The sequence below is a fragment of the Oryctolagus cuniculus genome, chromosome 10 (assembly GCF_051225735.1).
Source record: "Oryctolagus cuniculus isolate XC-2025 breed Fujian yellow rabbit chromosome 10, ASM5122573v1, whole genome shotgun sequence".
NCBI lineage: Eukaryota > Metazoa > Chordata > Mammalia > Lagomorpha > Leporidae > Oryctolagus > Oryctolagus cuniculus.
The window spans coordinates 84,803,349-84,828,420 of record NC_142876.1 but is presented as its reverse complement, the minus strand read 5'-3'; the positions used below and the strand labels follow the sequence as shown (position 1 = coordinate 84,828,420).

General features: G+C 44.5%; 1 long non-coding RNA gene across 2 annotated transcripts in view; it reads left to right on the top strand.

Moving 5' to 3' along the window:
* The window catches only part of LOC149124321 (uncharacterized), a 59,637-nt gene extending 34,793 nt beyond the window's left edge, over positions 1-24,844 (top strand). The window contains exon 3 of one of the 2 annotated variants that reach the window (XR_016214233.1): positions 23,776-24,844. This is a non-coding gene — a long non-coding RNA (uncharacterized LOC149124321). Of the gene's footprint in view, positions 1-2,275; positions 2,430-23,775 lie in introns of those variants that run through there. The other variant, XR_016214234.1, reaches the window with a different exon arrangement.
* The last annotated feature ends 228 nt before the right edge of the window (positions 24,845-25,072 follow it).

Genomic DNA, 25,072 nt, shown 5'->3' with positions numbered 1-25,072 from the left:
CTTAAAAAACAATTATAATTATTTAAACTAAGTTAGATATTTGTTCTTTATTTTCATTGTATTTGAAAGGCAGAGACACATAGAGACAGAGACAGAGACAAAGTTTCATCTGGTGATTTGCTCCCCCAATGTTTGCAGCTACCAATGCTGGGCCAGGCTGAAGCCAGGAGCCCAGTTTTCCATCTGGGTCTCCCATGTAGGTGGTAGGGACCAAAGTACTTTAGATATCACCTGCTGGCTACCAGGGCGTGCATTAGCAGGAAGCTGTAACTGGAAGCAGAGCCAGGACTCAAAGCCAGACATTCTAATTCGGGGTGTGGGAATCTGAACTGCTGTGCCAAATGCCCACTCCTAGAATTTATTTTTAAAAAGTTCAGTCCAAATCTTTCTGTTTGAGAAAGAATGGGGTAGCAGCAATTTTCCTGGGCTTAGAAGTCTGCCACAGACTTTGAAATGCTGGGTTTACCTATTTCTCACTGGGTGGGAGTATTAAATGCTGTTCTACTGTTACGCCTTGAACAAGCAATGAAACTTAGGGCCAGCACTGCAGTGTTGCTGGTTAAGCCATCTACTGTGATACCAGCATCCCTGAGGGCCCCAGTATGAGTTCAGGATGCACCATTTCTGATCCAGCTCCCTGCTTGTGGCCTAAGAGAAAGCAGTGAAGGAGGGCTCAAGGGCTGTGGGAGACCCAGATGGAGCCCAGCTTTCTGGCTATAGCCTGGCCCATCCCCAGCCATTGTGGCCATTTTGAGAGTGAACCAATGGATGGAAGATCTCTTTTTCCATGTCTCCTTCTCTGTAACTCTACCTTTCAAATAAAAATTTTTTTTTTTAAAAAAGGAACTTAAAAGTCCCCTCATGCTCTGTGTGTCAATTATAAGCACCCTTTAAATGCTGAATTGGGCTGTGAAGTCAGAATTTGGTATTACTCTCTCGGTTTTTAAAATTTTGTTTGAAAATTTATTTTAAAGTCAGAATTACACACAGAGAGGGAGAGACAGAGATAGAGAGAGTGAGATTCCATTTGTTGGTTCATTCCTGAAATGATTGCAGTGGTGGCACTGGGTCAGGCTGAAGCCAGGAGCCGGCAGCTTCTGGGTCTCTCACGTGGGCGGCAGGGGCCCAAGCACTTGGGCCATCTTCTGCTGCTTTCCCAGGCCATTAGCAGGGAGCTGGATTTGAAGTGGAGCAGCTGGGACTCAAACCAGCACCCATATGGGATGCTGGCATTGCAGGTGGCAGCTTAACCCACTGTGCCACGGCATCGGCCCCTGCATTTGACATCTCTTCTGGGGACTTGCCACTTTTATTGATAGCACTATAATGATGAATAGTACGTTCTGGGCTTTTATTAGGAGCCTAGTCCAATATAAATCACTGAGCACACTCTTTAGCTTTATTGGCCAAAGTTGATTTGTGTTTGGTTTTCTAAAAACACTTTTTAAAAAAAATTTAGGAATAATATTCTGCGGAAAAGCACATAAATCTTCAACATTCACTGCTCAATGAGATTTAAATGTGTTCACAGTCACATTCCCCCACCCAAGACAGAGACTATTCCCAGCACCTGAGTTTCTTTATGCCCCTACTGGCTGGTTCCTCTCTCAAGTATTCTTCTGTTTTAGCTTTTTATTTTTTTTAAAAGATTTATTTATTTCAAAGAGTTACACTGAGAGAGGGACACACACACAAACACAAACACATACACACACACACACACAGATCTATTATCTGCTGGTTCACTCCCCAGATGACGGCAATGGGAGTTAGCAGGGAGCTGGATCAGAGGTGTTACTTGAAAAGCAAAGAGAGAGAAACAGAGAGGAAACAGACAAGACAGACTCTCCATGTGCTGATTCACTCCCTAAATACCATCAATGGCCAGGGCTGGGAACTCAATCCAGGTCTCTCATATGGTGGCAGGAACCAATTACTTGAGCCATCACCTATTACTCTTCAGATTGTGCATTAGCAAGAAGCTGGAGTCAGGAGTGGAGCTGGGACTTGGACCCAGGCACTCCCGTGTTGAATGTGGGTGTCCTAAACACTGGGTCAAACACCCATTTCTATGTTTTCATTTGAGATTATTTGAGACTTACATAAAGAATTGCAAAGCAAGACAAAGAATTCCTGCCTACCCTTCTTCACCCACCTTTACGAAATCATGGGACAACTGTCAAACCCGGGAAATTAACATTGAAATTATACTAGAAACTATTGACTTCATTCCTACTTCACCAATTATTCCACTAATGTCCTGTTTCTGTTCCAGCATCCAGGCTAGTTGTGTACAGGGTACGCTTATGCCATGCCTCTTCAGTCTACTCCAATTTGGGATGCACGTTTTGTCTTTCTGGATTCATGAATTTTCAAAGAGATTGGTCAGTTATGTTGTACAATTTAAGTCTGTGCGATGCTTCCTCGTGAATAAATTCCCAAGATGCAACAGGGTGATTTTGTGCCCTTCTTTATGCTTGCTACCTAGAGATAACGTGATAACGTCTCGCTCTTAGTGACACTAGCTTGGATCACATGATGATGGTGTGCTCTTTGCATTTCTCAAATGGGGAGTTACTAATTCCCCCTTGTTTATCTTTTAAAAGGTTTATTTTTTATTTGAAAGGCAAAGTGATTGAGAATTCTTCCATCTGCTGTTCACTTCCCAAATGCCCACATCAGCCAGGGCTAAGCCAGGTTGAAGTTAGAAACCAGGAACTTCCTCCAGGTCTCTCACAAATGTGGCAAAGCCCACGTACTTGACCTGCTGCCTCCCAGGATGCACATCGTCACTAAGCTGGCCCAGAAGCTCAGGTGGGACTTCAGGCCATGCACTCCGACTTGAGATGTGGGTGTCCTGCACGTGGCTTCACTGCTGTGCCACAGTGACTGCCCCCTTATTTCCTTCTGCATAAATACTAAATGTCTTGTCGGGAGATATTCTGGGAACATGCTAATATCTTGTTACTCATCATACATTTACCTAATTTCAGCATCCCTTATTACTTTTTATTATTCTTTTTATAATCATGAAAGATTGTAAAAATCTGCTCTACGAAAGAACTGTTCGGGGCTGGCGCTGTGGTACAGTGGGTTAATGCCCTGGCCTGAAGCGCTGGCATCCCATATGGGTGCCGGTTCTAGTCCCAGCTGCTCCTCTTCCAATCCAGCTCTCTGCTATGGCCTGGTATAGAAGTAGCAGATGGCTCAGGTCTTTGGGCCCTTGTACCCGAGGAGAGATCCGGAAGAGGCTCCTGGCTTCAGATCGGCACAGCTCCAGCCATTGTGGCCATCTGGGGAGTGAACCAGCCGATGGAAGACCTCTCTACCTCTCTCTCTGTCTGCCTCTCCTCTCTGTGTAACTCTGGCTTTCAAATGAATAAATGAATCTAAAATAATGAATAATGAATAAATAAATTTTAAAAAAGAAAGAACTGTTCTTTTTATTTCTTTATTCTGTTTTATTTATTTATTTTGAAAGACAGAGTTACAGAGAGAGGTAGAGACACAGAGAGAGGTCTTCCATCTGTTGATTCACTCCCCAGATGGCTGCAATGGCTGGAGCTGCACCAATCTCAAGCCAGGAGCCAGGAGCTTCCTCTGGGTCTCCTACATGGGTGCAGGGGTCCAAGGACTTGGGCTGTCTTCTACTGCTATCCCAGGCCATAGCAGAGAGCTGGATTGGAAGAGGAACATCGGGGACTAGATCAGGTACCCATATGGGATGCCAGTGCTTCAGGCCAGGGCATTAACCCACTGTGCCACAGTGCCAGCCCCTATTCTGTTATTTATCAATTTTTGATTTATTAATTTTACTTAGCAAGTAAATTTTTAGTAAATAAAAATTATATTTAATTTATTTTCAATTATATAGTTTATGTATTTATCAGTTATTTAGTATCATAGTTATTTTGTGTGTTATAATCCATTAGTGTTAGTGTTTATTGCACAAATAGTCCCAGCTTTGGTTATTAGGAATGCCTCTCAGTTCATTCCTGTCTTTGTAAAACATGCCTCATCATTTTTCTATTTTTATTTTTTTGGTGCTTCCCTAAGTGCTTGTACCATAACATGTTCCAGGTTCCTGTTGTGCTTTCAGTGCCCTAGCCCTGGAGTCAGGCATTTGTTTAAGAAGCCTTTGGTCTTTTCATTGGGGTGTGGCACAGAGAGCAGGATTCGGGTTCAGCATGTGCACATTGCTCCTAGGATGTTACTGCTTTTGTTGTTTCTGCGTCCTCCGAGCGGAAAACGCTGGGAAATGCATATGGATGCTTCTCAACTTAGGCTGGGTTACATTCTGGAAGACCAGCTCTAAGTTGCTGATATACCTAACCTGCCGAACGTGCTAACTCAGGACACAGTGCACTGTGGGCCATCAGTTGTCCCCCCTCCTGATGCCTGAGTTCATTGCCACATCCCAGGAGAGGACTGGACCATGTGTCACTAGCCAGGAAGCAGATCCCGATTAAAAGTTCATGCTGGCCGGCGTCGCGGCTCAATAGGCTAATCTGCCTTGTGGCGCCGGCACACTGGGTTCTAGTCCCGGTCGGGGCACCGGATTCTGTCCTGGTTGCCCTCCTTCCAGGCCAGCTCTCTGCTGTGGCCAGGGAGTGCAGTGGAGGATGGCCCAAGTGCTTGGGCCCTGCACCCCTTGGGAGACCAGGAGAAGCACCTGGCTCCTGCCTTCAGATCAGCGTGGTGTGCCGGCCGCAGCGCACTGGCCGCAGCGGGCATTAGAAGGTGAACCAATGGTAAAGGAAGACCTATCTCTCTCTCTCACTGTCCACGCTGCCTGTCAAAAATTTTAAAAAAAAGTTCATGCTATAGTTTCTACTGAAAATATATGATTTCAGCACCATGAAAAATCGTAAGGTGAACCACTGTAAATTGGGGACCTCTATGGAATACACTTACACACACATACATGTACACACATACACACATACATACTTCTGTTTTTGTGTCCATCTCACTGTATGAGAGTATAGGTATGTATATATAACCACTGGCCCTTTCTGGTAACTCCAATTCTAGTCCAACACCCCTGGGATTATTCTACCTTTCCTCATTTTCTAATTTGTGACTCCCTTCTCTGTCAGGAGGAAACCTGTATCCCATCCATAATATATTCACTAGCTTGCTCATTCTTTGATTATCTATGACATAGTTTCAGATTTACTGATCCACACTGCTCTAAAAATTAAATTGAGCTAGAAGATGATATTTGTGTCCAGTTTAGTTTTGTGATGTATGGCAAAACAAAACAAAACAAAACAAAAAAACCCAAAACTGTTTTCTACATTTATTTCTTCTCGCCCTCATCAGCTGGTGATTATGCACCTGTTATAACATAGGTTCAATTATTACTTTTTGTGTCCTGTTTGATAACCCCCACCGCCCAGTTGATTTCAATTGCATATTTATTTTTGAGAAATACTAACGGGTAGAAATCTAGAACCTCACTCAGAACTGTCACTTCCTTCACCTCTTCTACCTCTTTTCCCACTTCCCCACTCTTGCCAACTCTTTCTGCTTGCCTTTGTACCTAATTGTTCTTGTTGGTTTCCATGGTGTCCTTTTTGGGCAAGTTTTTTTTTTTTTTAAGATTTTATTCATTTTATTTGAGAGTTAGAGTTACAGACAGTGAGAGGGAGAGACAGAAAGGTCTTCCTTCCGTTAGTTCACTCCCCAAATGGCTGCACCGGCAGAGCTGTGCCAATCCGAAGCCAGGAGCTTCTTCGGGGTCTCCCACGTGGGTGCAGGGGCCCAAGGACTTGGGCCATCTTCTACTATGGGCAAGTGTTCTTACATCTGCTTTCTTACAGGAAAGGTAGCATCCTGCAGATACTCTGGGCTTTTTTCTTCTTTTTTCACTTGAAGCATATTCTTGGAAATTGTACCAGTTCCTGGAGAACTTCCTCATTCTTTTACAGCCACACAGTGCTCCATTGTGAGTTACTGAACTTCTCTCCTCCGTGTGGGGGTGTAGGTGGTTCCCAGTATTTTGCAGTAACAAGCAATGCTATTACAACTTGTTGGTGTGTATTTCTGTGTTGTTGGAAATGTATCTTCAATTTGATTTCCCAGGAAAGGGGAATTGCCAAGTTGAAAGGTACATGGACACATAGTTTCACTGGATAGTTCCCAGTTCCCCTCCATCAGGTGGGCACTAGCGACACATCTCAATGCCTGTTTCTCACAGTCCCACTAGCACAACGATGGGTAGTGCTTGTTATTTTTGCAAATTTGGATGTTGAGAAATAGTATTTGGGTGTTTTAATTTACATTTATCTAATTGGGAGAGAGTATGAATACCTTGAGCTACCATTAAGGGTCCTTTATATACATGTATTTTTTTGTGGTAAATTGTCTGCACATGTGTTTTTCTCCTTTTATTAGATTTTTAAATCAATTTGAAAATATTCTTTCATATTAGTGATGTTAATCTGTGATACATGTTACAAATACTTTCTCCAGCTTGTCAGTTGTCTTTTGACTTTGTTCAAAAAAAAAATTGCTAGTGCTATGTAGTCAAAATTTTCACTTTTAATGGATTGCAGATTCTATATTTTAATCATTAATTTTAAATTTACAACACAGAATTTGTAATTATGATAATGCCTATGGAATTTTGAGTCATTGTTGTCAAGTCTTTCCCTTCTATTCCTTATGTGATTGCATGTATTTTTTTTTTTTTATTTTCCATTTGGTCTCCCTCAAGCACTTGAAGCTTGTGCTTATATGTGGTGGGAGGTAGACATGTAATCTCTCTATTAAAATTGGCTATCCGGGGCCGGTGTCATGGCTCACTTGGTTAATCCTCCACCTGCGTTGCCAGCATCCCATATGGGGATCAGTTCTAGTCCTGGTTGCTCCTCTTCCAGTTGAGCTCTCTGCTGTGGCCCGGGAAGGCAGTGGAGGATGGCCCAAGTGCTTGGGCCCTGCACCCGCATGGGAGACCAGGAGGAAGCACCTGGCTCCTGGCTTCAGATTGGCGCAGCGCCGGCTGCAGCGGCAATTTGGGGGGTGAACGAACGGAAGGAAGACCTTTCTCTCTGTCTCTCTCTCACTGTCTATAACTCTACCTGTCAAATAAAAAAAAAAAAAATTGGCTACCCGGTAATCTGAGCACTACTCTGTAAAAATCTTCTTTACCCTGGTGAATCGAGGGGCTCCCTTTATCACATACTAAATTCTCATATATACTTGGATCTATTTGTGAGGCATTCTGCTCCACTGTTCTGTTTGCCTTTTGCAAGCACCACACTCTATTGATTATAAAGCAGTTTGTCTGACAGGGCAAGATGACCCAGGGCAGGCAGGCATTTGGTACAGCATTTAGGCTGCTGGTTGGGATGCCAGCATCCAATGTTGGAGTTTCCGTGTTTGAGTCCCGGCTTTGCACCCTATTCCAGCTTCTTCTGGCTAAAGTATTCCCTGGAAGGCAGTGGTGATGGCTCAGGTAACTCCGTTCCTGCCACCTAAATGAGAGACCCAGATGGAGCGCCCGGCACCTGTCTTCCATCTGACTCAGTTCAGTCTGTTGTCAGCAGCTGGGAGTGAACCAGCCAATGAAAGTGCTTGCTCTCTCTTGCACATTCTCTCTCTCTCTTTCCTTGCCAAAACAAAACAAAACACCAAAACAAACCAACAAACAAAACACCTAAAATCAAAACAAACAAGAAAACACCTTTGAAATATTTCCTTTTCAGCGTAGGCAAGAACTGTTCTGACTTCTGTCATCATAGGTTGATTTTATCTATTTTCAATTTCCTCTAAATGGAAGCATAGACTATCCATTACTTTGTGCCTTATATCTGCAAGGTGCATCATGCTGTTGGATGTAGCAGCAGCTAATTCATTGCTGTGCAATAGTCCTTTACATACTTGTACCACTTTTGTGCCCTTTCTTCTGTTGACAAACCCTCAGGTTTTTTCTAGTTGGGTGCTGTTGGAAAGGGAGCTGCTAGAGACATTCTTGTGCATATCCAAGCACACGTCTCTCCTAATTGCTGAGTGGAATTGCTCAATTATGGGACACTTGTATGTTTAGCTTTATTTTAAGGTTTATTTTATTTATTTGAAAGGTAGAGTTACAGAGAGGCTGTGATAGATTGACAGATAGATAGATAGAGATTTTCCATCCGCCAGTTCACTCCCCAGATGGCCACAACGGCTGGAGCTGCGCCGATCCGAAGCCAGGAGCCAGGAGCTAGGCGCTTCCTCCAGGTCTCCCACGTGGGTGCAGGGGCCCAAGTATTTGGGCCATCTTCCACTGCTTTCTTGAACCATAGCAGAGAGCTGGATAGGAAGTGGAGCAGCCAGGACTCTAACTGGGGCCCATATGGGATGCAGGGCACTGCAGGCGGCAGCCTTACCTGCTACGTCACAGCGCCGGCCCTGTGTGTTAAGCTTCAGTAGACAGCACCAAACGGCTTTTCAAAGTGTTTAGAATGATAGTCCCCCAGCCGTGCGTGAGATTCTCAGCTGCTCCACAGCCGATGGGCACTTGGTAGTCTCAGTTGTTGAAGATGCCTGAATAACATAGATTATTCTTCCTCTTGAGAATCAAGAACCATTTCCAAAACCAGAAATATCCTAAAAAGAAAAACAATAGCAGGCTCCATTTTTCAACACACCTAGGACATTACTCACATCAGTGATGCATACTTAGGCTTTTTTTTTTTTTTTTTGAGATTTATTTTATTTGAAGGTCAGAGTTACAGAGAGGCAGAGGCACACACACACACACACAGAGAGGTCTTCCATCTGCTGGTTCACTCCCCAGATGGCCACAATGGCTGGAGCTGTGCTGATCCGAAGCCAGGAGCCAGAAGATTCTTCCAGATCTCTTACGTGGGTGCAGGAACCCAAGGACTTGGGCCATCTTCTACTGCTTTCCCAGGCCATAGCAGAGAGGTGGATTGGAAGTGGAAGCAGCTGAGACTGGAACTGGTGCCCATATGGGATGCCAACATTGCAGACAGCAGCTTTACCCCCTATGCCACAGTGCTGGTCCTGCTTAGTTAGGTTTTGCGGGAAATACAGAGGAGCTGTTACCAGCCTACATCAGATACAGCAGAGAATTTGTTGCCATTTTCCCATCCTCCTCCTGGCAGAACCTCACTTTTGTTTAGCATGCACTGTTCAGGGAAAGAGATCCTGTCTGCAGTTTGTAGGTGACTCTGGGTTGATTGAAGCTAACTGTAGTTTTCCTATTCCTCTCCCCAGTAATTAGCTTAGGAACAAGCATGTGACCCAGTCCGCCCTGGCTGATGGCCCAGGAAAAGCCCGCTGGGGCAGAGGAGGGCTCCTGGGGAGGGTGTCTCAGCAGTTCCTAAGGTGACTTCAGAACGGAAAGTCCCTTTTTGCCTCTGGCTGAGGTATAACTGCGATGCCTGGAGCTTCTGCAGCCTTCCGGCTGCCGGCCTGAAGTGCATCAAACCTAGGAATGAAGCAGAACAAATGCAGGTGGAGGGCTAAGCAGGGGACCAGAACCTGCCCTGTTCCAAGAGTTTTCAAGAAAAATTTTTAAAATTATTTATTTGAGAGGAAGAGGAAGAGCAAGGAGAGGAGGAGAAAGAAAGGAAGAGAGAGAAACTCCCACCCACTTGTTCACTCCTCAAATGCCTGCTGTTGCCAGGGCTGAAGCGAAGAACTCAATCCTGGTCTTTACCTCAAGTGGCAGAAACTCAAGTATTTGGGCCATCACCTTATGCCCACGCCCAGGCTTTCATTAGGAAGAAGTTGGGGCCGGCGCCGTGGCTCACTTGGCTAATCCTCCGCCTGCAGTGCCAGCACCCTGGGTTCTAGTCCTGGTTGGGGCACTGGGTACTAGTCCCAGTTGCTCCTCTTCCAGTCCAGCTCTCTGCTGTGGCCCGGGAGGGAGGATGGCCCAAGTGCTTGGGTCCCTGCACCCCCATGGGAGACCGGGAGGAAGCACTTGGCTCCTGGCTTCGGATTGGTGCAGCGCGCCGGCTGTGGAGGCCATTAGGGGAGTGAACCAATGGAAGGAAGATCTTTTTCTCTGTCTCTCTCTCACTGCCTAACTCTGCCTGTGGAAAAAAAAAAAAAAAGGAGTTGCAATTGGGAGCTAGAATCAGGAGTTTAACCAGCATCCTAACTGCTAGGCTGAGTGTCTGCCTCTCCCCTCCACGAGTTTGCGTGAAGCAATTCATGGGTTGTCTGAAGCCATCTGGGCTGAGATTTTGTTTGTTCATTTGTTTTAACTACTGATGGGTCTACCTGTGCGTACTCCAGGTATTGGGCTCTGATTTATTGCTTGCATGTCTGTATGGGGGCTTTCTTTTTGTGCTCAGTGATTCTCAGTCTTCAGCTTGCATCAGAATCACCTAGAGGGCTTTTTTTTTTTAAAGAACTTTTATTTAATGAATATACATTTCCAAAGTACAGCTTATGGATTACAATGGCTTCCCCCCCATAACTTCCCTCCCACCCGCAACCCTCCCCTTTCCCGCTCCCTCTCCCCTTCCATTCACATCAAGATTCATTTTCAATTCTCTTTATATACAGAAGATCAGTTTAGCATACATTAAGTAAAGCTTTCAACAGTTTGCACCCACACAGAAACACAAAGTGTAAAATACTGTTTGAGTACTCGTTATAGCATTAAATCACAATGTACAGCACATTAAGGACAGAGATCCTACATGAGGAGTAAGTGCACAGTGACTCCAGCTTTTGAAAACAGCTTGCTTGTCCTACCCTCCTGCAAGAATTTCTGATTCGGTAGGTGTGGGATAAGGCTAGAAATCTGCATATTTAGCAGGTTTGCAAGTGTTGCCCAGGCTGCTGTTTCAAGGACCACACTTGGAGCACTACTGCTGAAGCATGTAGACCCCATCTTATGGCATCCAGTAACATGTTTTTGCAAAAGTTAAATAAGTCATGGACTGCTTTCTCATGTCAAGAAATACGAGGAGGGGACAGATGTTTAGTCTGGTGGTTAAGATGCCCACATCCCACATCAGAGTACTTGTGTAGGAGTCTTGTCTCCACTTCCTGTTCTAGCCTCTCCTGCCAGTGCAGCCTCAGGAGGCAGCTGTGATGGGTCCCTGCCGCCCATGTGGGAGCCCTGAATTGAGCTCCTGGTTCGTGGCTTTGGCCCAACCCAGCTCTGGTCATTGTGGGCATTTAAGGAGTAAACCAGCAGATCAGAGTTTCAGTGCATGTTTCTTTGTCTTTTGCCTCTCAAAAAAAAAAAAAAAAAAAAAAAGAAAGAAAGAAAGAAAAGTGATCATCAGAAAAGTTCATGAAGATGTATATTATGAAAAAAAACTGTGCATGGATTTGTGCACTACAATAAACTTGTATTTCTGTTGCCCACAAACTTTTTGAAATATGAGTGTTTCTCATTGTTTTGAATGATTGCCTAGTTTTATGTTATATAGATATACCAGAATTTGTATAATGCCATATTTGTATACATGAATGTATATAATATAAAAATGTATCAAAATATATAAAATACTATATTTGTATGTACTAATAGTAGATATTTTGGTTACTTTATGGAATTTTTTGCATTATCACATAAACATGAATAATCTTGACACTAGTATCATTTTTTATACTAATTTGACTTTAAAAAAAGAAGATTTAGTTGAACATCAGAGTTACAGAGGGAGAGGGAGAGACACACAGAGAGATCTTCCATCCACTGGTTTACTCCCCAAATGGCCACAATGGCTGGGGCTGGGCCAGGCTGAAGCCAGGAGCCAGGTACTTCTTCCAGGTTTCTCAAGTGGGTTCAGGGGATCAAACACTTGGACCATTTTCCACTGCTTTTTGCAGATCATTAACAGAGAACTCGATCAGAAGTGGAGCAGTCAGGACATGAACCGTTGCTCGTATGGGATGCCCTTGATGCAAGTGATGGCTTTACCGGCTACCCCATAATGCTGGCCTCTGAAATTCTTAAAATATTTATATTATTTTCATTTTATATTTATACTGACTGTTTAGTGACTTCTGTAAGACAAATCTTTAAAAGTAAAATTGATGCATCAGAGGGAAAAATGTTGGATTTTATTCTTCTCACACCAGCTTCATAACCATCTATTTCTAGTTATACTGCTCTTAGCTTTAGAAATTTTGCCAAGGGACCTCTTGGTGATGCTGCCTCTGCAGGCCAAGACCTTGGCCTTTTGCCTTGAAGTAGTCTTTCTTTCATGTTCAAAGTACTGAACTCGAGAGACCATGGCATTGCCAGCCCCGAGCTTGTCCATTACCAGGGAGAGAATGGGAGCCTCACAGTTTCAGAGGCCTTGCTGTCCTTCTCTGTATTTGATCATCCTTTCAACCAACTGCTCCGTACTCCAAAGAGGTGGAAAGATACTGCGTTTGGATATCATCTGTCCATCATTTCAAACATAGATGTTGGTCACCCTGCAGGGGGAAAGCTGGGTTCAAGTTTAAATGTGTGTTTGACCATGGGAGAATTTATCTTCAGATGCCTCAGCCCACCTCAGTCAGAGTGGCACATCCAATTCAGCTGAGACTTCTAGTATATTTAATTTAAAAAAGAAAAAGGAATCCTCACAAGAAGCTAGCTAACAAGTACCATGCAGGCCATGTCTGATCATTCCTGCTCTTGGCTTCAGTTATTCTGGAATTAGAGGCAGAAGCAATGATTGGGTCATCTAATATTTTATTTTATTTTTCAAAAATTTTGTTTCTATTTGAAAGACAGAGATCTCCCATCCACTTGTTCTCTACCCAAACACCCACAATTGCAGGGACTGGGCCACACCAAAATTGGGAGCTTGGAACTCAATTCTTTTTTTTTTTGACAGGCAGAGTAGACAGTGAGAGAGAGAGACAGAGAGAAAGGTCTTCCTTTGCCATTGGTTCACCCTCCAATGGCCACCACGGCCGGTGCGCTGCGCTGATCCGAAGGCAGGAGCCAGGTGCTTCTCCTGGTCTCCCATAGGGTGCAGGGCCCAAGCACTTGGGCCATCTTCCACTGCACTCCCGGGCCACAGCAGAGAGCTGGCCTGAAAGAGGGGCAACTGGGACAGAATCCAGCGCCCCAACCGGGAGTAGAACCTGGTGTGCGGGCTTCGCAAGGTGGAGGATTAGCCTATTGAGCCGCGGCGCCAGCCCGGAACTCAATTCTAAGTCTCCTACATGAATAGCAGGGACCCGACTACTTGAGCCTTCACTGCTGCCTACCAGAGTGCACATTAGCAGGAAGCTAGAATTAGAAGTGGAGGCAGGACTGAAACGTAGGCTCTCTGATATGGGATACGGGCATGCCAACCCACAGCTTAATCACTATGCCGAATACTAGCCCACAGTTTCCTTTTAAACATAGACTTTTTTTTTTTCATTTAAAAACTCATTGCTGAATAGTCCATTATTGTCATTGGTTTGTAGCCTCCAAGATGCTTCCATTGTTGATACTTCCTAGCCAGTGGGTTGGGGAGTTGGAAGGAAAGGAGCGGGGAGATTGAGAGAGAGACAGGCAGACTCATAAACTCAATCATTTGCAAAGGCAAGACCTAAATTTGCATGTACCACTTGTGCTCGTGTCCCACTATAAACAACTTGGTCAAACAACCATACAGAGCCCTGTCCAGTGCCCTGAAGCTGTGGTTTAAGAGATTAAAGCCTGGGCAGGCAGTGAGGGAAAAATAGAAACCAGGCAGAGAAAAAGGTCAAGTTGACGTGATGCTTTGCCTTTTAGGTGGGTTATGATGAGACATGTGGAGCCCTCCATAGGCGTGTTTGATTTGCACATGGCCCTGTTTTGCAAGGAGGAACTGTGACTGGGAAGTCCAAGGAAGAGGAAGAGGTGGGGAGGTGTGTCTGCTGCTCTGCCCCCTCCCACTTCCCGTTCTTGGAGGTTCACCCCCACAGGGAGATCATTCTCCTCTCAGGCGCTGACTCTGTGCCCTGGAAGAGGAAGGGTGACCCCCTGTGAGTTGGACATGATCGGAAGGGAGGAAAGGATCTAAGCTGGTGCACAGAGCTGTGTTCCACTGTGTGACTTTATGTCATCTGGGGTGGAAACAACAGTAATGTGGCTGCAAACCTTGTTTTTAAAAAAAGATTTATTTATTTATTTGAAAGTCAGAGTTACACAGAGAGAGGAGAGGCAGAGAGGGCCTCCATCGATGGTTTACTCCCCAGTTGGCCTCAATGGTTGGAGCTGTGTCCATCTGAAGCCAGGAGCCAGGAGCTTCCTCCAGATCTCCCCATGTGGGTGCAGGGGCCCAAGGACTTGGGCCATCCTCTAATGCTTTCCCAGGCCACAGCAGAGAGCTGGATTGAAAGTGGAGTGGTCAGGTCTCAAACTGGCACTCATATAGGATGCCAGTGCTTCAGGCCAGGGCATTAACCCCCTGCGACATAGTGCTGGCCCCGCTGAAAACCTTTTAAACTGATTTCTCCAAGTTCTCAACCTGTTCATTGCTCAGTATCTTTAAAAATTATCTAATTGATCAGAAGCTGATAGTGGGAAAGGAGCCTCCCTGATTTTGGTCAGGAATTCTCCCAACATCAGGTGGCATCTCTGTAGGGATTTTGTCAGGCATCTCAGAAACCTAAAGGAGGGTGTTCTGACCCTGCCCTTGCCACCCCGTGGGTGCCGGTTAGGGTGCTGTCAGAGTTTTCTCTCTCCCACCTCCTTCTTTCTGGCCAAGAGGGAGATTGGTGTGTGATGACCTTTGTTCTGTTGGGAAGTTTGAACTCCTCAGTGTGACATTTTTCCTGGAAGGCAGCCAGTGTACAGACTGATCTGAGTGGCACTGGGTGTGGATTTCTGGCTAACAGTCACAATATACCTAAGGTTGCTTCTGGTTGTGTCTGATATGTTTGCTTACTGTGAACCTGTGAACTCTGAAGAAACTAAAGGAAAACTTAACCAAAGACCTCCCCTAAATGAGAAGCTAGTGTAGTAGATTTTGAAGAATCTAACTATGCTTTCAAAGGATCTTTGAAAGCAGAGATTTGATCTTCTTGGCATAAATGCTGTTTGACATGAGAATGCTTAGTGGTTACTCTCACACTTTGGGACTCAGAAGACCACAATCAAGTTCATGGTCTTCCTCTAAATGTCTCAGTGACCTTGAGCATGCTACTGAATGCTTAGATCCTTAATTTTATATTCTGTACAATGAGGAGTATAACAACATTGTTCTGAACCAGGATGTTGTGAGGAATAAATGAGGTAAAAGCATGTGAAGCTCACGGCACACACTGCACTTCCGGTAGATGGCAGGAGCTATTACCTTTGTCATCATTATCATTGCCATTTTGTTGTCTGGCTCACTACTGTCCCATTGAGAACTTCGGAAGTAAATGTAACTCTGGTCAAGGAATTTCACATGAGTGACTTTTGTGACCCTTCCTTTTGGTAAGGGGATAGTGACAGCCATTACAGGGCATGTGAGACGTGTCAGCTTGGTGCCTGCAGAGTATCAGCCTTCAGGCATTGGCTTGTTACAGGTTATGGTACCGTCATCTCGAACTTCATTTAAAGTATCTTAGCTCTTCCTATCACGGGGCACACGTGGTTACCTAATTTTGCAGCCTTCTCAGGAAGCTTAGTCAGTGGTGTTAGGGCTTTGCTGCACACCCTGGGAAGATTCCTGGTCTCACCTGCACACTCAGAGTCACCTTGTCCACTGAGACTAGCTCTGCTGCTGCAGCCCAAAAGGAGCACATCCAGTCTTCTACTCCCAGCCTCTATCATAGAAACAAAGCAAAACACAGCACCTTATGTGGACAGTGCAGGCAATAATCCTGCAGAACTGCTAATTCCTAGCAGGCACCATTCATCAGTTTGTTTACAGTTAGCCTGGGATGATATTGCAGTTATAAATTGCATTTGTTGGTATCTGGGAGAAATCCCATCAATCCTGCAGCTGTGATACTAAGAACTGAGGGCTCTCCCTTTGTTTTTCGGAGCATATATATCACTGTGTTGAGTCCCTTCAGCCCAGGACAGTTGTATTTTAGTTGGGATGTGTGTCCCGTATAGTAAAGTGCCATCTTTTCTTGACTCAGCAGTTCTTAGCTGCAGACACAGTGATTTATCTGACCAATGCCAGCTTCCAAATGAGAAGGGAGCAAGAAAGATCATTAGGAGGAAGCATCCATAGAATCTCTAGCCATTCGTCCTCCCAGCCTTCTTTTATAAACCACTCGGTTCCAGAATCAACAACACTGGGTCTGACGTTTCTAGTTCTTTCTCTTTTGAAAATGTATTTTATTTACTTGAAAGGCATTCCTCAAATGCCTGTGACAACTGGAATAAGCCAAGCTGTAGCCAGGCCCTGGGAATTCAAACCAAGTCTTCCACATGGGCGGCAGGAGCCCAATTACCTGAGACATCACTTCCCAGGGTGTGTGTTAGCAGGAAGCTGGAACTGGATCCAAATCCAAGCCCCTCTCATGGGGGATGCCTGTGTCCCAACCAACCACTAAAGCATTGCCGCAAACACCCCCCGCCCCAAACCTTCTAGGAAGATCAAAGTGAAACCAGAACAAGCTCTTGAAAAAGGTTGTTCACAGAGATGAGGTTTGGGAAGTAGACAGTGGCGGGCAAACGCCCAGCTGGAGTTTTCTCACCTCTCTGTTTCCCTCTCAATGCGCTTTCCCTCCCTGCAGTCCAACCACACAGGTCTCCTTATGATTCCTCAGAGGTACCAGTTCTTCCATGACCACCTGAAGCTCTTCCTCCCACCACTGCCCATGGCTGGTGCTTTCTCATCTCAAACCACCCCTTCCTCCACAAGCTTCCCTAACCATCCAGCTAAAAGGAGCTGCCCACTCCATCTCTGCAGTACTTCACACAGTTTCATTGTTTCCTTAACCAATTATACTATCAACAATTGTGGCTTTATTCACTTACCCATTGGCTTGTTTTCTATCTTTCCCAATCGAGAACATACATTCCATTAGTGCAAAAGTCTCATTTGATTTGTCAGCATGTTATTCTTGGATGCTAGAAGACACATTGGAATTTGGTGAATGTAATGAGCACTTGGCATGGGCTCAGATGATTTGGGCCGGTGGCACTGTGTGGCCTCAGCTCCTTTGTCCATGCCCTCATCTGCTGAAGGGGAATGATGATGCCTACTTCCGGGAGAATTGGAACAGGAGGATGTTCCTGATCTTTGGGACAACGATACTGGAAATATTCTGTAATCTGTCACTGATCGGGGTTTCTGAAGGGCTCCTGACACATGAAGTATTGAATGAAATTTCACGATCCTGGAGAGGGTGCTTACAATTTGAGATGGATCAGATTTAACACGTTCATCCCACCAATAAAAGAAAAAGTGTGGAAGAGGATACTGCAGGAAATTATATCACTTGACTATACAGATTCCAGAATGTCAAAGCAGGAAGAGATGTCAGAGTATAGTCAGGTTATTTTGAACTTGACTTTTTGAAGTCCTGAGTGTTCTTGGAAACCCCCAGGGACTTATTGTAGTAAAAAGAGACACAGAGGGGCCAAGCATTTGGCAGAGTGGTTAAACTGTCACTTGGGATGCCTGCATCCCATATCAAGGTGCCTGGTTTGAGTCCTGCCTCTTGCACTTCTGATCCAGCTTCCTGCTGATGTACATCCTGGGAGAGGAGACAGCAGGTAATGGCTCATGTACTTGAGTTCCTGCTACCTGCTTGGGAGATGAGAATTGAGTTTTGGTCAAAATGAAATACACACACACACACACACACACACACACATATATATATATATATATATATTTTTTTTTTTTAAAGAGAAAGGAACAGTGAAGGAAGGGACAGCCGACTTGACAGAAATCCATGCCCTTCCTCCCTGATTCAATCAGATCAGCTCCTGGAGAGCTCTCTGGCCATGCTTTGTGTATTGTTCCAGGAGCTGTTTACTTGTTTTTTTAGTACCCATCCTTCTCTTCTTCCTTCCTAGATCCTAATTTTGTCTGCAGTGGCAATGGCCTTAAGAGGCTGTGGGGCGTGGTCAGGGTCATTCACTGCAGTCCTATTTCTTGATTTCTCAGGCTCCCTGGCCCCTGAAACACGAGAAGAAGCCAGCTATTACTCGTGTCTGTAGAACAACTTTGATTTCCTTATTTAACAGAGACGCGTGTGGCTGGTGCTCCCCACCCGTCCTTTCTTCTTCCTCCCTTTGACGCTGATCGCATGTCCGCCACTGCAGCAGCAGGTTGGTGGCCCCGTGGTGGTCAGCATGATGGGAATGCCGGGACACACAGGAACAGTGACTCTTGCCTGAGGGAGCCTTTGAGCCAGTTCCAGCAACCGCCACCTAAGGAAGAAGCCACTGTGGGCTGAGCCACCTTACTTGAGTTTCCTGTCAGTTGCATCCCAACAGATAGACACGTGTTGTGCTTTCAGATAAGATTTTGTTTAGATCAAGGATTCTGAGGCTAAAAAGAAAGTGAAAGACCGTGATCTCATCCTAGAGATAAGAAGACAGTTTCAGTTTTCTATTGTTACATTAAAAGCTACCTGAAATCTCAGTGGCTCTAATAGCAGCCTTTTGGTTACCCCTTAACGTTCTGCAGTCTTGAGTTTAGCTGGCTGGTTCTGCTGCTGCAGCTTTGGCTGGTTGTTGAGGCTCCAGCTATCACAAGCCTCAGTGGGCTCATTGACCTAATGCCTTGGCAGGAGCAGAAGGAAAATCTGGAAGGCTGAGCTTAGCTGGGACACCAGGCCTTCCTCCTCACACGATGTCAGAGCTGCTTCCGGTCTGTGGCCTCTCCATTTGGTCTCTACAGCTGGCTGACGCGCTAGAGGAAGTTGAACTTCCCGTACGGCACTCAGGGCTCCCAAAAGCCCCAAAGAGAAACTACCAGGCCTTCCTGGGGCTTGATCCTGTATCTGGCATAGTGGTACTTTTGCTTCATCCTACTGGTTAAAATGAATCATAGGAGGCGGACATTTTCCCTAGTGGTTAAGATGCCTATTAGGATACCCTGACCTTCACATTGGGATTCCTGAGTTTGATACCTGGCTCCAGCTCTGCTAATACAAACTGTGACAGGAAGCAGTGATGCCTGGGTGATTGGATTCCTGCCAGACCTGGGTTGAGTTCCCAGCTCCCAGCTCCAGGCTGGCCAATTCTGAGCCATTGTGGACATTTGGAGAGTGAACCAGTCAATGGACCTCTCTCTCAGTCTCTCTGACTCTTCACTAGATAAATAGAAAGTAATAAAATGAGTCAGCGGACCATCTCAGTTCAAGGACAGACGATTACTCATGGGCATAAGTAGTGGGAGGAAAGCTTTTTAGGGACAATCTTGCAGTTTTACAGAAACTGAGACCCACACCATGATAGTTGGCTGTCTAAGCCAGGAGAGTCATACTATTCAAATTAGATCACTGGAGGAACGAGAGATTTCTTGTGGGACATCACTGGGGATGAGGGGGAGGAAAAAAATGTTCTTACTCCTAGTCTAAGACTTTGCAACCTCGTATGGTTGACTCTGGGGTCAGGCTGTTGTGTGGAGGGTTTTGCTGTAGAATGTTCAACAGCATCCCTGGCCTCTACCTACTAGATGCCAATAGCATCTCCCCTCCAGCTATGCCAGCCGAAATATCTCCAGATTTTGCCAGATGTCCTCAGAGGTTAACCCCTCTCTCTCCCTCAGTTAAAAACCATTGCCAAGGGCTTGGGTTTACTGTGTATCTGTAACTTCACTGACACCCAACTGGGCTGTCCTACAAATATGCCAGTGGAGCACATGAAAGTCCTTAAATCCTTCTGGTGGGAAATGAAGATAGGATAACCAGTTTCACTCCAGTCCACACCCTTTGTATGGCACTTGACTTTGGAGAAAGGCTTTGCAGGGTCTGTTCTGTGTTCACCAAGTTCACTTGAAGATTTTGCTACCATGTGAAATCTAAACCTTTTCCCCTCAGCTGTTGATGCATAGTACCAAGGAATGCCTGTATCTTTTTTTTTCTTCCTTATCAAGAGTAATCTACAATTAAGTAGGTGAATTTAAAAGTGAAGGGACTGGGTGAAAACAGAGTAATAGGTAAAAAAAAAAAAAAAAAAAAAAAAAAAAGACAGTGGACCAAGCTAGGATCTTCCTTAAGGCCCGCCAACATTGAGAGGTGAGTATGTATATACTGTATAGTACCAGAAGTCAGGAAAATGTTTATAGACAGAGAAAACTCAAAATTATATATACATATACATGTTGTTTCCTCCTCATATTCTCTCTCACACATATGCACACATATTTAACTGTCTCTCTGTATCCTCAGGTTCCAGGAACCCCTATGGGAACAAAAATCTGCAGATGCTGAAGTCCCTCATACCAAATGGTGTAGTAATTGCATACAACTTGTGTGCATCATCTCATCTACTTTAAATCATCTCTGTATCACTTACAGTATCACCATGATGTAAATACTATGTAAACGGTTGCTGTACTGTATTGTTTAAAGAATAATGACAAGGAATTGTCATTCTTCAGGAGAGATGCAGCTTTTTTCCTGAACATTTTCAATCCATTGTTGGTTGATCCTGTGGATATAGAACCCATGGATTTGGAGAGACAACTGTATATACAAACACATATACACAATATGTATATGAGTATATTTTTTCTTATTCAGTTGGAGATCACTTGACTGCACAGAGTAATAAGGAAAACTCTAAAATAATTCTGACTGAAACCTAGACACAGTAAAAACCCAATAGTGTCACTACCGAGTTCAGGTTTGTTGTGACCTACTCTAGACTACAAGGGGGTCTATTCATGAGCTCCAAGAAATGTACCTGACAGTCCTTTCTCAGTTCAGTGTTCATAGTGCCTGGAAAAGTGAATGGCATGCAATAGGTGCTCATAATATGCTTGTTGAAAGAACTTTAACACAGAAAGCTAGAAGACATTGGTGACAGGTATAGCTGTGTGATATCATCCTACTTCATGTTTTTTTTTGTTTTTTATTTTATTTTATTTATTTATTTTTTTATTTTATTTATTTTTTTTGACAGGCAGAGTGGACAGTGAGAGAGAGAGACAGAGAGAAAGGTCTTCTTTTGCCGCTGGTTCACCATCCAATGGCCGCTGCGGCCAGTGCACTGCGCTGATCCGATGGCAGGAGCCAAGTACTTCTCCTGGTCTCCCATGGGGTGCAAGTGCCCTCCACTGCACTCCCTGGCCATAGCAGAGAGCTGGCCTGGAAGAGGGGCAACCGGGACAGACTCCGGCACCCCGACCGGGACTAGAACCTGGTGTGCCGGCGCCACAAGGTGGAGGATTAGCCTAGTGAGCCGCGGCGCCGGCCTGTTTTTTTGTTTTTTTGTTTTTTTTGTTGTTTGTTTGTTTTTTAAGATTTATTTCATTTATATGAAAGGCAGAGTTACAGAGAGAGAAAGAAAGAGAGAGAGAGAGTGCTTCCATCTGCTGGTTCACTCCCCAAATGGCTGTAAAAGCCAGGGCTGGACCAGACCAAAACTAGGAACCAGGAGCTTCTGCTGGATCTTCCATGTGGGTGCAGGGACCCAAGCACTTGGGCTTTCTTCTGCTGCTTTCCAAGCCATAGCAGAGAGCAGGATCAGAAGTGTAGCATCTGGGACTCGAACCAGCACCCATATGGTGCCCCACAGATCATGCATTTGTTGCCTGCCCTTACCTGGAAGGCTATCCATCTTCCTGTTGCTGTGAGCAGTGGCTTGCTCCAATTGAGAGATGATGATAGTGGGCCCAGGGTGGTGTTGGTAGAAGTGTTAGAAGTGATTGGCTTCTGAATACACTGTGATGATGCAGCCAACAGGATTTCCTGATGGACAGGAAGTAGAAAGTGAGATAAACAAAGTATGCAAGGATGAATCCAAGGTTTTAGCCAGAGCAGCTGGATAGATGGAAGTTGAAATTTGCTGAGTTATGGAAGATTGCACATGGAATATGTCAGAGGTGGGGTGGAGGAACAGAATTACAGTTTGAACCATACTAATTCCAGTGCATCTATTAGAAAGTCCAGGGGAGACATTGAGTAAATAGTTTCATAGGTGAGTCTAGAGTTCAGGAGAAGGTCTTGGCTAGAGGTAATTTGGGAACTAGCAGCACACAGATAATTTTTTAAAAATTTATTTATTTGTGTGAAAGAGTTACAGAGAAAGAAGGAGAGACAGAGAACCATCCATTGGTTCACTCCCCAAATGGCCACAGCAACCAGGGTTGGGTGAGGCTGAATCCATGAGCCATGAGATTCTTCTGGGTCTCCCACATGGGAACAGGTATCCAAGGACTTGAACCATCTTCCACTGCTTTCCTGGGCCAATTAGCAGGGAGCTGGATTGCAAATAGAGCAGCCAGGACTTAAAGCAGTGCCCGTATTGGATTCCAGCGTTGCAGGCGGTAGCTTTATCTGCTATGCCACAATGCCAGCACCATCATATGGACAGTTTTTAAGGCTATGAGAATGAAATAAACTACTAAAGCACTGAATTTGTTTAGCGGAGAGGAACAAGAACAGAGCCGTAGAAACGTTTATGGTAAAAATTGCATTTCGGTAGTCTTATAACATAGTCCTCTTGATACTATTAAGTTCCTCAGTCTTTCCCTCTATCTACAAACTCAGTGTATTTCTTTTAATTTCTTTGTAATTATTCATCATTTGCACCCAATTGTGCCTGTTATAGTTATCTATCAGCGAATAACAAACTTCACCAAAACTGAAATCACCCGCTTTCTTATTGTATCACGTGATCTTGCAGGTGCACAGTATGGACTAGGCTGGGCTGGGTGATTCTTCTGATCCACTTGGGGTAGCTGGACGTCTAGCGGTGGAATTCAGCTGGTGCAGGAAGTCACATCTGCACTAAGGAGGGATGTATACTGCACCTTGCAGTTAAGCATGCAAGAGCAGATGAAAGAAGACACTCTGTGGTGTGCAGGAAGAAAGGCTGCGGGTTCCTGGGGAGAAGCCTTCCCTCTCCTCCGCCTCCAGGCCCATTCCAGGAGTGGAGGGACGTGACCAGCAGTTTGGTAAAGTGCAGCATCCATACGTAGAGACAACTTCAGCAGTGTATAGAGAAATCAGAATCCCATGGGAGCGTGGGCTTGCCACTTGCTCATCACTCTCTCCTCTAACGATTGAGCCTTGACCTCCTGGGCCGAAAATTCGTGTGCTGCAAGCCACAGTTCTGCACCCTTCTCGGGGATACTTTCCAGACTTTTCTGGGTGGAAATAGTTGTTTCTTGTGTTGTGTTCCTCACAGGAAGTCCTCATTCTCTGAAGAACACTGCCACTAGATAAGACGCATTCAAGGAGGAGCAAGTGTCAGTGCATCACGTGGGGGCAAGGGCACGTTTAGTGGGACATCACCTTGAGAGAAAAGGAAAGTCAAATGATTTTTTTCTTATTCGATAACCTGTTACTTGTGATAACACTGACATATAAGAAGCAAAGAATGAAATGAATATTGATTGTTTTGTTTGGCCATCAATAACATTTTATGAAATGATGTGACAAGAAATCCTTCATTCAAGTGTCACTTTTCCACCCTAATAAAGATAAGTTTTGCATTTGCATATACTCATGCACACCCCATGTATGCATGTGTGTGTATGTGTATATATATTTCTGTGTTATATACAAAGGAACTTCAAAAATGTGGAAAAATGGAATCAAATTTAAGTTTATTTTGGTGTAAAATTGTTTTTTATAATTGAAAATGTGTATTATGAAAAAGCTGTACTTCAATTTCTAGATTTTTTTTTTTGCACAGGAACAATCTCATATTTTTAACTTTTTTTGTTTAATTTTTTTGATTGACAGAGACAGATCTTCCATCTGCTGATTCACTCCCCAAGTGCCCATAACAGTCAGGGTGGAAACCAAGAACCGGTAATCCAGGTCTTCACTACTTGAGCCATCAGCACTTCCTCCCAGGGTCTGTACTGTCAGGAAACTGGAGTCAGGAACCAGAGCCTGGAGTTGAACACCGGTACTCTGATGGGGGCTGCAGGAGTCCTTACTGCTGAGCTAACCACCGGCTCCCTAAAGCCATGCTTCTAATTTCATACTTTCACAAACTTTCTGAAGTACCCTCATATATACCCACAAAAGGTCTTCAGTATTTTAAATTTTTGACATATATTATACTTACAAAAAAATGCACAAGCCTTCAATGTACAGCTCTAGGAATTTTTATTTTCACAATCCACCCACACCCATGTAGGCAGCACATAGCTCCCAAACCGGACTTTTACCAACACCCTAAATGCTCCAGCCTTACCTAATATGGTCATTAAACTTCCCTCCAAAATAATAACTCTGCTGACTTGTAATCACATGCATGAGTTCTGATTGTTCTTGAACTTCCTATGGATGGAGTAGAATTCTGCTGTCTGGCTTCTTTTTCTCCCTGTTATATCTGTGAGATGGACATTTCATCCCTTCTCCATGCTGTGTATCTCATAGCATACATTTACTAAACTGTATTCTCCCATCATGGGAAGCTTTCACTTTGAAGTTCTTTGGGCCATCAAAGAAGGAGGTACCTTTCTCTAAAGGGAGGAGAGAACTTCCAATTTGACTATGACCTTGTCTAAAAAAGACTGGAGTCGGTGAACTCAAAAGGCTCCCATAGCCTTGGCAACTCATGACAAGAGCCTAGGGTGATTACTGACGCCATAAACAAGAGTGCCAATTTGTTAAGTCAACAACAGGAGTCACTGTGCACTTACTTCTCATGTAGGATCTCTGTCCTTAATGTGTTGTACATTGTGAATTAATGCTATATCTAGTACTCAAACAATACTTTATACTTTGTGTTTCTGTGTGGGTGCAAACTGTTGAAATCTTTACTTAATATGTACTAAATTGATCTTCTGTATATAAAGAGAATTGAAAATGAATCTTGATGCGAATGGAATGGGAGAGAGCAAGGGAGATGGGAGGGTTGCGGGTGGAAGGGAAGTTACGGGGCTGGGGGGGGGGGGAAGCCATTGTAACCCATAAGCTGTACTTTGGAAATTTATATTTATTAAATAAAAGTTTAAAAAAAGAATTATAAAAAAATTTGAAGTTCTTAGAAATATTACTGTGATGAGGTTCAGAATAAGCTGTCCCA